Here is a 13145-nt window from a genome sequence, read left to right as displayed (position 1 = left end):
CCAGATTGCATAGCAGAGAAGGTATGGTGAGATTCGAAATGGTCGGTAATCTGTTTGTTGACTTGGCTTTCGAAGACCTTAGAAAGGCATGGTAGGATAGATATAGGTCTGTAGCAGTTTGGGTCAAGAGTGTCCCCCCCTTTGAAGAGGGGGATGACCGCAGCTGCTTTCCAATCTTTGGGAATCTCAGATGACAAGAAAGAGAGGTTGAACAGGCTAGTAATAGGGGTGGCAACAATTTCGGCAGATAATTTTAGAAAGAAAGGGTCCAGATTGTCTAGCCCGGCTGATTTGTAGGGGTCCAGATTTTTCAGCTCTTTCAGAACTTCAGCTGAATGGATTTGGGAGAAGGAGAAATGGGGAAGGCTTGGGCGAGTTGCTGTTGGGGGTGCAGTGCTGTTGACCGGGGTAGGAGTATATGAATGCTTCCTTCATTCAATCCTGCATGTAAGACTAAACCAAGCATCTCTCTCAAACATTACTGATATCCTCCTGTGATGGCCCCTTACACTCGTCCTCAGGCAGTGTGAACCGGATGGCTCGGCTCTTCTGCCAACCCCTCCTGATACGACTCAGCCAGAGAGCCACGCATGGCAGGGACAGAGTCAGCCTCCCCAGCAGCACAGCCAGCGGCAGGACCAGCACCAGCAGGAAGGTGGGAGGGAGGTAGAAGTGATACTGCTCCAGGTCCAAGCCCCGGTCCCAGCCGTAGGTCAGCGTGTGGAGGGTGGACATCAACAGGGCCATGTAGTCCAGTCTGGACTGGAGAGAAGAGAGACAGAGGACCATGATAAGTAACTTATTTGAATTGAATCTGGGTGATAGCCACCTTCAGATGTACTCACTATAAGTTAATTTGGTTTGAAATCCAGGTTTATTTTATTCAATATGTCAGGTTGTGAGATCTGGTGGTGATGGCCCATTTCACATTAAAACATTAAAAAAATCCTCTTGAACATATAATAAACCCCCCAATACTCCATACATACCCAATCAAACCCCTTTATGAAAGACTACATGCAAATTAAGTTGGCCTACCCAGATGTACAGAACATCTGGGAGTGGATTGTTGACCTTTGAACCTTCTACAAAACCTTTTAATAACTCAACATCTTAGTGAGGTGAAAGGAAGTGGTGATTTGAGTGGTATATTATATGTGCTCATCGTGGAAGCACGAGTGTAGTAAAGAGGCCCAAGGGAACAGTATGACCTACAAGCTCAACATTTGTCCTTAATGAGCCCCTGTAGTCAGCGTGCGCGTGTGTGTGTGTGTGTGTGTCTGTGTCCGTGTGTGTGGTCACTCTAATTATTAGCACAGAACAGGGCACTACAGAGAGCAGCTGAATTATAATTACTCTTGACAAGTGGGAAGGTTCAGTCGTGACTCACCCGTTTCATCCTCATCCCTAAATATACATGGAACCACAATATAAAACGCAACATGTTGGTCCTGAGCTGAAATTTAAAAATCCATATACAAAAGAAGTGTATTTCTCTCCAATGTTGTGCACAAATTTGTTTACATGCCTGTTCGTGAGCATTTGTCCTTTGCCAAGATAACCCATCCACCTGACAGGTGTGGCAAATCAAGAAGCTGATTAAACAGCATGATCATCACACAGGTTCACCTTGTGCTGGGAACAATAAAAGGCCACTTTAAAACGTGCAGGTTTGTCACACAACACAGGGGGGTGCTGGGGAGTATATATGTCTGTAATAAAGCCCTTTTGTGGAGAAAAATTCAATCTGATTGGCTGGGCCTGGCTCTCCAGTGGGTGTGCCTGGCTGCTAAGTGGGTGGGCCTATGCCCTCTAAGGCCCACACATGGCTGCACCGCTGCCCAGTCATGTGAAATCCATAGATTAGGGCCTAATGAATTTATTTCAATTGACTGATTTTCTTATAAGAACTAACTCAGTCAAATCTTTGAAATTGTTGCGTTTATATTTTTGTCCAGTATACAGGTTTATTACATAAAATATTAAAATGTATAAAAAAATGTTTTTTATTTTTTATTTTACCCCCTTTTTTCTCCCCAATTTCATGGTATCCAATTGTTAGTAGCTACTATCTTGTCTCATCGCTACAACTCCCTTACCGTCTCGGGAGAGACGAAGGTTGAAAGTCATATGTCCTCCGTTACACAACCCAACCAAGCCGCACTGCTTCTTAACACAGCGCGCATCCAACCCGGAAGCCAGCCACACCAATGTGTCGGAGGAAACACCGTGCACCTGGCAACCTTGGTTAGCGTGCACTGTGCCCGGCCCGCCACAGGAGTCGCTGGTGTGCGATGAGACAAGGATATCCCTACTGGCCAAACCCTCCCTAATCCGGACGTCGCCCCACGGACCTCCCGGTCGCGGCCGGTTACGACAGAGCCTGGGCGTAAAATGTATAATTATTGGTAAAATGAGATACAAGGCTCTGTTAAGAGTCAGTGCGAGTTAACAGTTCCTAATACCAGCCTAACTCACTTACAGCAATGTCCGTCTGTCGTCCGCACTACACTATGTGAGCTCGCTACACTATGTCTGGCTGGCTGCACGCTCAAGGGACTGCAGGACTGTAATCTTGATGGAGAATAATGCTCAAATGTTTTACTGCGGCTCCGGGCTGTAGGCAGACAGGCTAAGCAGAACCCAGGCCTTTTATCACACGGACTAGCAGCATGTGACTAATCTGGCGCTGACTGGATCAGCTTAGCATACATATGAAGGGAAAGTTCTAAACGCTCTAAAGAAGGACAAATCCCTGGGAAATGGAACCATCCCCCTTTATGAATTCCGCAGCATGCGAGGAGAAGAGTTGACACACACAGCTCAGAGGTTGTCTTTCTACAGTAGGCTACAATGTTAATGTGTTTTGCAAGTCTTTGACTGCTTCGTTGAACTACTGCTCATGCACACAGAAAAGGTGTCTGTGCAAATGTGCTGACCTGTACGAAGCTGAACTCCCTCCAGTTGAGCGAGTTGCCCACGGTGGGCAGTGAGGAGATAGCCAGCAGAGAGAGAAGGCCCAGAGCCAGGATGCCTATAGACAGATAGAGCTCCATCCTCCACACCTCCTCCTCTACCCACGAGTCCTCCTGGTCTACCTTCACCTGCACAGTAAACACACATTGTTGCTTACTGTGATGTCAGGTGGTTACACTATGAATAAGCCATTACAAATGTTTTACCATATTGAAAACGTTCTAAATGCCGATGAGTTGTAATGTTTTTAATGCTTTAGAACTATACATTTATAATAGCAATACTAATTCATGAATAGTATGTAGGCTAAACTATTTATAAATAGTTTAATGATGCTTTGAAGGCAGCGTTGAGCAGATTGTAGCGAGCAGACCTGCGCATGGGCAAACACAGGCTGTAGACGGCGTGCAGTGCCGCGCAGAGGAAGGTACAGAGGCCCAACTGCTTCCGCTGCTGCAGCCAGCGACCCAACCAGTTGGGGAAACGCCTGTACTTGGTGCCCCACAACAGCTGCAGGAAGGCAGCCATGAGACCGGGCTGGTAGGAGCCAGGGTCACCGAGGCCACAGAGGGGAGTGTCACGTTTACCACCTCCACCGCCGTGGCGTACGGGTGGACGACGTCACGAAGGAAGTTGTAGGCGTAGAAGAGGAGGAAGTGGCCGAGGGTGGAGAGACATGGGACGCGCCACGAGGGGAAGAGGTACAGGGGGGTGATTTGCAGTGACAGCAGTAGGGCCAAGAGCGCTGTACTCCAGATCTGCCGCAGTCTTGGCTTCATCCCTGTTGACATGGGCCGCCTCTCCTCTGCCCAGGAGATGGAGAAATCAGCACCTGGGTAGTAAAGAGGCGAGTGTCAGGGACGGGAATCTTCATCAAGGAGAACCCAACTGAAGAGACAGGATACTTCACCAATAGCCCACATCACATAGTTTAGCTACATTAACACCGTATGACCAACACCTGTGATAATATGGTTGCAACTCGAGAATGTGTGAAACATGTAACATTACATACTGTGGGCATTGTCCAGTTTAGAGCAAAACAACTAAAAGTAACAGTAGGGCTAGGCTATATGGCCAAAATATTCTATCAAAGTATTTCAAAACAATTGGACGGTATTTTTAGTTTTTGAATAATAAAAGTCCTACATTTGCTTTATGAGTAGTGAGTGATCCTAGGGTGGCAACATATACATTCTATGTGACTTCTGATTGTTTTATACTGTTCAAGTCAACTTCAACCAAAACACATTTCAGCACTTATCATTTCTGCATTTCCTGCACTCAATTACAGTGGTGGAAAAAGTACCCAGTTGTCATACTTGAGTAAAAGTAAAGATACGTTAATAGAAAATGCCTCAAGTAAAAAGTGAGAGTCACTCAGCAAAATACTACTTTAGAAAAAGTCTAAAAGTATTTGGTTTTAAATATTTAAGTATAAAAAGTAAATGTAATTGATAAAATGTACTTACAGTTGAAGTCAGAAGATTACATACACTTAGGTTGGAGTCATTAAAAATGGTTTTTCAACCACTCCACAAATTTCTTGTTAATAAATTATAGTTTTGGCAAGTCGGTTAGGACATCTACTTTGTGCATGACACAAGTCATTTTTCCAACAATTGTTTACAGACAGATTATTTCACTTATAACTCAGTGTATCACAATCCCAGTGGGTCAGAAGTTTCCATACACTAAGTTGACTGTGCCTTTAAACAGCTTGGAAAATTCCAGAAAATTATGTCATGGCTTTAGAAGCTTCTGATAGGATAATTGACATCATATGAGTCAATTGGAGGTGTACCTGTGGATGTATTTCAAGGCCTATCTTCAAACCCAGTGCCTCTTTGCTTGACATCATGGGAAAATGTAAAGAAATTAGCCAAGACTTAAAAATAAAAAAAAATTGTAGACCTCCACCAGTCTGGTTCATCCTTGGGAGCAATTTCCAAACGCCTGAAGGTACCCCGTTCATCTGTACAAACAATAGTACTCAAGTATAAAAACCATGGGACCACGCAGCCGTCATACCGCTCAGGAAGAAGACGTGTTCTGTCTCCTAGAGATGAAGTACTTTGGTGCGAAAAGTACAACTCAATTCCAGAACAACAACAAAGGACCTAGTGAAGATGCTGGAGGAAACGGGTACAAGATTATCTATATCCACAGTAAAACAAGTCCTATATCGACATAACCTGAAAGGCCGCTCAGCAAGGAAGAAGCCACTGCTACAAAACCACCATAAAAAAGCCAGACTACTGTTTGCAACTGCACATGGGGGCAAAGATCGTACTTTTTGGAGAGATGTCCTCTGGTCTGATGAAACAAAAATATAATTGGCTTGCCAGCCAAAGAACACAATCCAAACAGTGAAGCATGGGGGTGGCAGCATCATGTTGTGTGGGTGCTTTGCTGCAGGAGGGTCTGGTGCACGTCACAAAATAGATGGCATCATGAGGAAGGAAAATTAGGTGGATATATTGAAGCAACATCTCAAGACATCAGTCAGGAAATTGAAGCTTGGTCGCAAATGCGTCTTCCAAATGGACAATGACCTCAAGCATACTTCGAAAGTTGTGGCAAAATGGCTTAAGGACAACAACGTCAAATTATTGGAGTGGCCATAACAAAGCCCTGACCTCAACCCTATAGAACATTTGTGGGCATAACTGAAAAAGTGTGTGCGAGCAAGGAGACCTCCAAACCTGACTCAGTTACACCAGCTCTGTCAGGAGGAATGGGACAAAATTCACCCAACTTATTGTGGGAAGCTTATGGAAGGCTACCCAAAACGTTTGACCCAAGTCAAACAATTTAAAGGCAATGCTACTAAATGCTAATTGAGTGAATGTAAACTTCTGACCCACTGGGAATGTGATGAAATAAATAAAAGCTGAAATAAATCATTCTCTAATATTATTCTGACATTTCACATTCTTAAAATAAAAGTGGTGATCCTAACTGACCTAAGACAGGGAATTTTTACTCGGATTAAATGTCAGGAATTGTTAAACTGAGTTTCAATGTATTTGGCTAAGGTGTATGTAAACTTCCAACTTCAACTGTATGTGTCAAAAGTATAAATAATTTCAAATTCCTTATAATTAAGCAAACCAGATGGAACCATTTTCTTTTTTAAAATGTATTTACGGATAGCCAGGGGCACACTCCAAGAGACCTAATTTACCAACAAAGCATTTTTATTTAGTGAGTCCTCCAGATCAGAGGCAGTAGACGACCAGGGATGTTCTCTTGACAGGTGCGTGAGTTGGCCCATTTTCCTGTCCTGCTAAGCATTCAAAATGTAACAAGTAGTTTTAGGTGTCAGGGAAAATGTATGGAGCAAAAAGTACAGTATTTTCTTTAGGAATGTAGTTTAGTAAAAGTTGTCAAAAATAGTAAAGTACAGATACCAACAACAAAAAACGACTTAAGAAGTATTTTTACACCACACCTCAATTGAGAATTTCCACACTGACAAATAATCTTGGGACTTATTTTTAACCAAATGTTGCAATTGGATTTGACTTGCGAATTAGAGCAAAACTGTTGGAATCATGGAAATAGAAGGACTATTCTAATTCTATAGTTAGAATATAATAGTGGACACTTTGAATAGAGGGTTATTTGAGATGACAACGAATTAAAATGCCAGGGAGAAGTTATTGTGACAGGGTAGGAATTAAAGTTTTGGTAAGTATTTCCTATGGGACCCGATAAAATGTGGCTACATTGCATGTTATCTCTTAGCTACTTCATGTAGCTAACATTCTTGCTTTGCATATTCCTCTTTGAATTAGAAGATACTATTGCACAAACAACATGCTGGTGTTGGTCTACACCATCACTGGTATTATCAGGCTGTATTAGCTAGCTACATTTGCTTTTACTCAGTACATGTATTAGCGGCTAACAATTAGCGTCTCACAAGATTTAGGGCAACTTCCTAAGAAAAAGACGAACTAGCTGTTTGCTGATGTAAGAAACACAAACTAATAGTGTAATTATAGAACACCAGTGGATTTATATTAAGAAGCAAAGTGAAAACAGCATTGTTGTCATCAACATTGTTGCATGTGCTGCATTGACCATGCAGACTGAACGCAAGTGTCTCGTGGTTGAGGAACATCAAATGTGCTTATTGCGTGGCTAGGGCTGTGTGGAAAGTGACACGGAGAGAGATGGCTCAAGTAGCATAGTAAACTATCAAAATTGACATTACACATGGCGTATCACACAAACCAAACATTCAAATACTGGTAAAGTAAAAACCCAAACCGGTCCCTGCATCAATACCGGTGTATCAGAATGTAATTCAGAGTAGTAATGTCTGTCTTCTCTGGCACTGTTGTGTGTGCAGATCACCTAGGCTTTACCTGTCTGCTGCCGTCCCTTGGCCCCTTCTGCAGGCTCCAGGCCGAGATCACATTGAAACTCTTCACCACACTGCTCTCTGGGAAAATATTGGCCAGCTGCTCCGCATTTGACTGCTTATCACTGTTGATCTTAGTACTAGTACTAACATCCACCAGAGTCTTCCCCACTAGCGGCTCCCTCAGTCCAGCTAGGGTGGAGTAGTGCTCGGGGAAGAGGGCCACGAACACCAGGTCGGCCTGGGTGGCAGCCTGGTGCTGGGTGGTCACTTCAGCCTCCGCGGGAAAGAGGGAGGCACAGTGCTTGGGGTTGCGGCTGCCCACCACCACCCTGGTACCCAGAGGCTACCAGCCTGGTGGCTAAGGAGCGGGAGAAGTCACCTGTGCCCAGGATGCCAACCAAGGGGGTACCTGGATCGGACATGGAGGTTTTGAGATGTCTGGGGCTAGCACCACCAAGTAATAGAGGCCTCTCCATCTCCTCCTTGGGCATCCTGTCCTGAGCTGAAAAAAGCAGCATTCAATGTAAAGACTGTGTTACTAACACAAATGAACACTGATGTAACGTTACTACTTGATTCAACTTGCTAACTAACCTACTACTTACTACATGTTACTAGCTAGACATCCTTCATTTGTGCACACCTCTTGCAGGTGTACTGGCTTCAATACTTAGACATTGAGGTATTGAAGCCATGGCTGCGCAAATTGATACTCTACCTAGCTAACGCTACTCATACTCAAAGGAGAGCTAACAGTTAACGTTAGCTAGCTGAGCAGGCTAACGTTACCTACCTGTCCTTGCTTGGTTGAACGCCTAGCTAACTTTTTGCCCAAAAATACAGAACATGGAAGTACCAACTCTTTTCGACAAAATTGGTCAACTTCTAAAAATGTATTGTGTATAATTTAACTAACTAGCTACACCAAAATAGGCCTACATAATGTAAGTAGACTAAAGGCAATTAACCAACGACTGTAGCGGTCCGTTCCATTTCATAAGATGGTTATGAAGACATTTCTGTCAGCCATCGCCATATATTTCTGCAGCATTTAAGGCCACTTTAAACTCTGACTTTAAACCCCGAGATCCGTTATGGCATCAGTGTTCGTGGTTAACTTTAATCTCAGCCTACAGCTCTATCTGGGCTCATGTTGGATGCCAGGCATGTCCGAACCATTTCCCCGCCTGACTTGCTCCCAAGCCCTGGCTGCTCTGCAGCATTACTGTAACCTTCCCGGCTCCATCGGTCAAGATGAGCGGGTAAAGCTGGGATTTCTGTGGAAAGCCTCAGCCTTGATCACAGAATCACACAAATATATGACCATCGGCAGCCTTTGACTCGTCCGACTGATTTGGAGTGTAATATCACACTAATCCATCTTGTAATCAATAAATCACAGAGCATTTAATGTGATTTATTGGAAATAAATGACTGTCTTTGATACAGGACCAATGTTTTTTCATGTAGATTGTATACATATTTCATATACATTAACCTCTGTTTCAGTCTATTTTAACATGTAATATTTCCCTTCGTGCCAACAACTGTAAGAATGCATTTGACTACCAGCAGCAGAGAACCATTGCCACATTCAGTTTACTTACAGTGAGGGGATAAATTATTTCTCTTCTACAACATGTTTTAAGTTTATAATCTAAAGACTTGATTTGTAACAGAACAAGGGACTACCGGTCACTCTGTGACCTTTAGGGTCAAAGGTCAACAGAGATCCAGCCAAGTCTAAAAACCTTCCTCCACCTCATCCACTGGCACCACGTCAACTATTGCCCAAATCTGTCTCCCAAACTGAGGACGTGTTGTCATTATGAGATGGGCAGTGGGCACTAATGCAGCCCAGGGGACCATGACTCTGTGAGTCAGTCTCACTGCATCAGATAACACAGACTGGGCTGGAGAACTGGGTCAGGCTAGAGTTGGAGCCTGGGAGCAGACATGTATAGCCAGCAGTAGCAACTCATGGTCAACGTATTGACAATGGAACACTTTGGTGCTTCAAAATTGTACACATACACAGAGAGCAGCGCAGATCAACATCAAATTCTGTGTTTAGCTGGGAGTTTGCTGATGATATTTCAATGGGCATTGCTCATTTGAATCACATGATTTCAAAAAATCTACTGCATTGTACCCTATATCAGTTTGCATGTTCCTAACTAAGGTTGGATATACTGTACTGTGCTATGTGACATTTGATTGAGTCCTCTTCCTCCATTGGCCTCTGAAAACATAGCATCCTCCGAACAAGTTACGTGATTAGGGAAATTGTACCCTATGACTCTACCACAGGGCAGCGGTCATTCATTGCAATGACCTCCATAGCATGGATAGTGGTGCGCCCTGCCTCCCTCTTTCCCTTGTTTTGTTATCTCCTGAAGGTGTATTGTTCAAATCCCTGGTAAAGGTCACATCAGCAGCCATGTGAGTAATGAGGCAGTAAGCATTTATCTATTGTTGACGGAAACAAATGTGTTTATACTGAACTGGATGGAGCACAGAGAGAGTTCGGTTTCACTTGTGCTATATGAAACAGGTCCAACTTAATATAAAATTGATCCTCACACTCGTTTTTCTTCAAGATCTACACAATCAGATAAAAGTTCATTGATTTGACTTGTATTCTTTTGGGAGTGGTGTATTTATTTTATTGGTTGAAATGTAATGTATGCTATATATAGAAAACAGAGGGGAGTTTTGAGATCCATTATACACATTGTGGATCGTATAAGAACCAGTGTACCGGAGTTTCCTTTTCAAACACAACAGCCTGCCATTTCTTTGGCCACTGCAGTTACTCAGATGTGGGTAAACCATGTAATGTTGTCCTTCTCTTCGAAGAACTGTTTCATCTTGACTTGAAATGACTAATACAAACCTGCATACTTCGATGACCACTAATCTCTTCGTGTGTATGTTCTCAGTGACCTGTTACTATATCATTTTGGATTATCGAGATTATAGAGATAATCAGACAGCTAAAGTGATAACATGAGATTGAATCTGTCTTTGAGATAACCAGGCCTGTTGCTGATGAAATTATAGCTCAAGTCCACCCACATCCTAAGGGATATGTCTGGATCTGACAGTAGTGTGCCTGCAGCCAGCATCAGTTCATGTCCTCCACGTGTTAGTCTATCAACAATGGGACTCTGATAGTGTCGGGTTGAATCACCATTTTCGTGTCTGATATCAAATCAAATGGATTTATATAGCCCTTCGTACATCAGCTGATATCTCAAAGTGCTGTACAGAAACCCAGCCTAAAACCCCAAACAGCAAGCATGATAGAGATGATTCTTTTTCACTTGCAACGACGGGAAAAGCAGGACATCAACTATGTGGGCGATGTAATCTTGATTACATAGCCCACATGTCCATCACCTTATTTGTGTGGGTTTAAAGCTACCAATGTAGCAATACATACATCTAAACTGGCTACTGTTTCACACATCCTTTTGGTATATTTGGTATCCAATGGACTGATAGTGTGGGATTGCTAGGTTAAAATCTACTGTAGTTACAATAAATCAATAACAGGAATAAGCAAACTTGGTCTCATTGGATTTTATTATAAGTTTATTTTAAGACCAAGTGGGGTATGCTTGAGTTTTGTTTTAAAAAGAAAAATGCTATGCTCCACTGCGTCCTTTTCTTCGGGCAAAATAGCTTATGGGAGAAAGAGAAAGTTTGTGACATCCCTTACCACTAAGATACTTTACTGTTGAAAAGGTGCACTTACAGTATATCAACCTCTGGAATTACATTTACTGAAATAGATTCTTTTGGATTGTTGTGTCAAAAAGGTGCGCTAGATTAAGTAATGTAGTACCTTTAAAGGGCTTCAAAGGTCCAGTGGAAGAGTCAACCCATGTAGAAGGGAGTCCCAGGGGTGGACATGTGATCCCCAGCAGAGTCCCATCCTCCATCATCTGAACACAATTCAGGAGAGCCTTATTAATCAATTGTTAAACTAAATGTAAATCATGTGCTACCAACATTTTTTTTGATTGAAGCCTGAACCCAGTTAGGATTTAGAATAGTCAATGGTGAACATTATTTTGCTCACCAGCCCAATCAGGCTTGTTACAAGAGTAGAGAGATTATTTAGTGTTCAAAAGGGCATTTACCTTCCGGCACCAACATCGGTGAGAGAGGTCTGAGCATGTGAACCAGGGAAGCGTCCAATATTCCAGGCCCAGCTTTGGTAGTTGTACATGGATAACCTGGATATTTGCTCATTGGAGCACCTGTTACTAATGGAAATCAGCATTATATAAGGTAAATGACAAGCTGAACTCTCTCTCTATCTCTCTGTGAAATGTGAGCTAGCTAAAGCATAATCACCTGCTCTCATTGAATATGGGTTAACTCCATGTTGGGCCATTTGGCAACCCTGTGGTGGAGGTGAATCAAAACAATCCTGTGCCCCTTGACATTCCTGTGGTGGAGGGAAAAAAATCAGAAAGGCAGCGAGGAGTTGGAGTAAATAATAATCATGAGAATTGCTGATTGCAGATAAAATAGGACTTTGATTTACATGTAAAAAAGGGACAGTTTGGAGTGAGTCGCCTACCTCAAATCTCTGAAGAGACTCAGCTTCCACTGAACAGATGGGCAAATCAAACACGATGGGCTTCACTGGTGAAGAAATGAGCAGCTCCACCACGATGGGCTCCACTGGAGGTGGAGGGAAGAAATCCTGGGCCCTTTGACATCTCTGAGTTGTAGGTGGAGCAAAATAATCCAATAGGGAGGGAGGAGGAAGAGTAGTTCTGGCCTGTGGAACTGAAGTTTCCATGTCTGTCTTTCTTTTTTTATGTCGCTGTGTCAAACCCTTCAGTGGAATATGTTTCGGAGGTGGTTGGGCAAATTGGGAAAGGACATAAACAAATCAAATTGTTATCGTCACATACGCCGAACACAACAAGTGTAGACCTTACCGTAAAATGCATACTCACAAGCCCTTAACCAACAATGAAGTTAAGAAATTAAGAGTCAAGAAAAGATTTACTAAATAAGCTAAAGTTTTTTTTTAAAGCATTTGTAAACGTGTGAATTTCTGATTGCAGTTAAACTAGGACAATGATTTACAAATTAAAAGGGACAGCTTGGAGTGAGTAGCCTACCTCAAATCTCTGAAGCGACTCAGCTTCCACTGGAGCGATCGGCAGCTTAAACATGACGTGCTTCATTGGTGGAGAGATGGGCAGCTCAACCATGATGGGTTTCACTGGTGGAGAGATGGGCAGCTCAACCACATCAGGCTTCACTGGTGGAAAGATAGGCAGCTCATCCAAGATGGGATTCACTGGTGGAGAGATGGGCTCCTCAACCACGATGGGCTCCATTGGAGGTGGAGGGAAGAAATCCTGGGACCTTTGACATCTCTGAGTTGTAGGCGGAGCGAAATAATCCAATAGGGAGGGAGGAGGAAGAGTAGTTCTGGCCTGTGGAACTGAAGTTTTCATGTCTTTCTTACTTTTTTTATGTCGCTGTGTCAGACCCTTCAGTGGATTATTTTTCCGCAGTTGTAGGGCACCCTGGGAAAGAACATAAACTAATCAAAATAAATCAAATTGTATTCATCACATGCGCTGAATACACAAGTGTAGACGTTACCGGGAAATGCATACTCACAAGCCCTTAACCAACAATGAAGTTAAGAAATTAAGAGTCAAGAAAATATTTACTAATAAGCAACAACAACAAAAAAGCATATGTAAAGGTGTTAATTTCTGATTGCAGTTAAAATAGGACCATTATTTACAAATTA

The 13145-nt window shown here is 42.9% G+C and overlaps 1 pseudogene; it reads right to left on the bottom strand.

Moving 5' to 3' along the window:
* Positions 1–429: 429 nt before the first annotated feature.
* LOC135568801 (metalloreductase STEAP3-like) lies at positions 430–7847 on the bottom strand (annotated as a pseudogene).
* Positions 7848–13145: the final 5298 nt, after the last annotated feature.

The sequence above is a fragment of the Oncorhynchus nerka genome, unplaced genomic scaffold (genome assembly GCF_034236695.1).
Source record: "Oncorhynchus nerka isolate Pitt River unplaced genomic scaffold, Oner_Uvic_2.0 unplaced_scaffold_73___fragment_2___debris, whole genome shotgun sequence".
Taxonomy (NCBI): Eukaryota; Metazoa; Chordata; class Actinopteri; order Salmoniformes; family Salmonidae; genus Oncorhynchus; species Oncorhynchus nerka.
This window is presented reverse-complemented; position numbering and strand designations above follow the sequence as displayed.